A 1,794-nucleotide genomic window follows, 5' to 3' on the forward strand; every position below is an offset into this window, starting at 1 on the left:
TAGGACATGGACATCTTTGGAGGGGCCGTTATTCTGGCTACCACAGAAGGTAACTTGCTTTTTTCACACAGCAAGTAAGTAGCAGAGCTGGGATTTAGGCTCTGGAAGTCTGGTTCCAGGGCCCACATTTTTGATCCCTATGTTTTGCTTTTTAAAAAAAATTTTTATTGAAGTACAGTTTATTTGATCCCTATGTTATGCTTCCTATACAAACGTACTAAGTAACAGGTTTGGAATAGTTTATTATGACTTGCAAAATCCCTCCAGCCACACTTTTCCCATGATTTCATAAGTTATCATGAAATTCTCTATTACATTTTGGCTTCCCACAGTATGCTATAATGTCTAGATCCAGAGTCTGGGACTAGCTGGCTTGGGTTCAAATCCCAGCTAGGTTATTTACTTGCTATATGATTTGGGCATGTTATTAAAGTTCTCTGTGCCCTAGTTTCCATAATGTAACATGGGGAATTAATGATATTTATTCTATAAGGATATTGTGAGGATAAAAAGAGTCATTATAGGGCTTCCCTGGTGGCGCAGTGGTTGAGAGTCCGCCTGCCGATGCAGGGGGCACGGGTTCGTGCCCCGGTCCGGGAGGATCCCACATGCCGCGGAGCGGCTGGGCCCGTGAGCCATGGCTGCTGAGCCTGCGCGTCCGGAGCCTGTGCTCCGCAATGGGAGAGGCCACAACAGTGAGAGGCCCACATACTGCAAAAAAAAAAAAAAAAAAAAAAAAGAGTCATTATAATTAAAATGCTTACATAGCAAGTTCTATGTGTTACCTAGAATTGTTTATTACTTCTGCATATTCTTAAGAGATCACCTGGTCAGATTGGTTTTCTGGCCCTTATCTTTCATCTACAGTCATCAAGTGACACAGGGAACACTCCTGTCACAAAAAACACAAAGCTTCAGTAGAAGACAAATGGCCCTGTTACAGTGACCACCAGCACTGGTATAAAGAGCCAATGCCAAATTTTCTTTGAGTGAGCACCAGAGAAAATTTGATCTCTTTTCTAAACAAAATCTGTCAACTTTTATAGTTTGGAGAATACTGACATATTTGCAGCATTGGCTTTTTTTATCATTAAAAAAAATTTTTATTTTAATACACTTTATTTTTTAGAGCAGTTGTAGACTTACATACAAATTGAGGAGCTAGTACAGAGAGTTCCCATATACCCAACTTCCTCTACTATTAACATCTTATGTTAATATGGTACACTTGTTCCAATTAATGAACCAATATTGATAAATAATCATTAATCATTAACAATGCTTTATTCAGATTTCCTTAATTTTTACCTAATGTCCTTTTTCTGATCCAAGATCCCATTACACTGAGTTACACTGAGTTATCATGTCTAAGGCTCTTGTTGGCTGTGAGAATTTCTCCTTGGTTTTGATGACCTTGACGATTTTGAGGAGCATGAGTCCCTTTTGTACAATGTTTTTCTGTTGGAATTTGGTGTTTTTCTCATGGTTAGACTGGAGTTACGGGTTCTTGCGAGGAAGACCACAAAGATAACGTCCAATGTTCATTGTATCATGTGAAGGTGCACACTACCAACATGAGTTATCTCTATTGAAACTGACCTTGATCACCTGGCTGAGGTCGTGTCTGTCAGGTTTCTCCATTGGAAAGTTACTCTTTTCCCCCTTTCCACACTGTGCTCCTTGGAAGGAAATCGCTATGCCCAACACACACTTAAGGACTGGGGAATTATGCTCTAGCTCCTTCACGAATGACTTAGTTTCCTAGGGTTTTGTAATGAAGTACTACAAATGGGT

The sequence above is a fragment of the Aethalodelphis obliquidens genome, unplaced genomic scaffold (assembly GCF_003676395.1).
Source record: "Aethalodelphis obliquidens isolate GAN/ISIS:26980383/991018 unplaced genomic scaffold, ASM367639v1 scaffold72, whole genome shotgun sequence".
In the NCBI taxonomy this organism is placed as follows: Eukaryota; Metazoa; Chordata; class Mammalia; order Artiodactyla; family Delphinidae; genus Aethalodelphis; species Aethalodelphis obliquidens.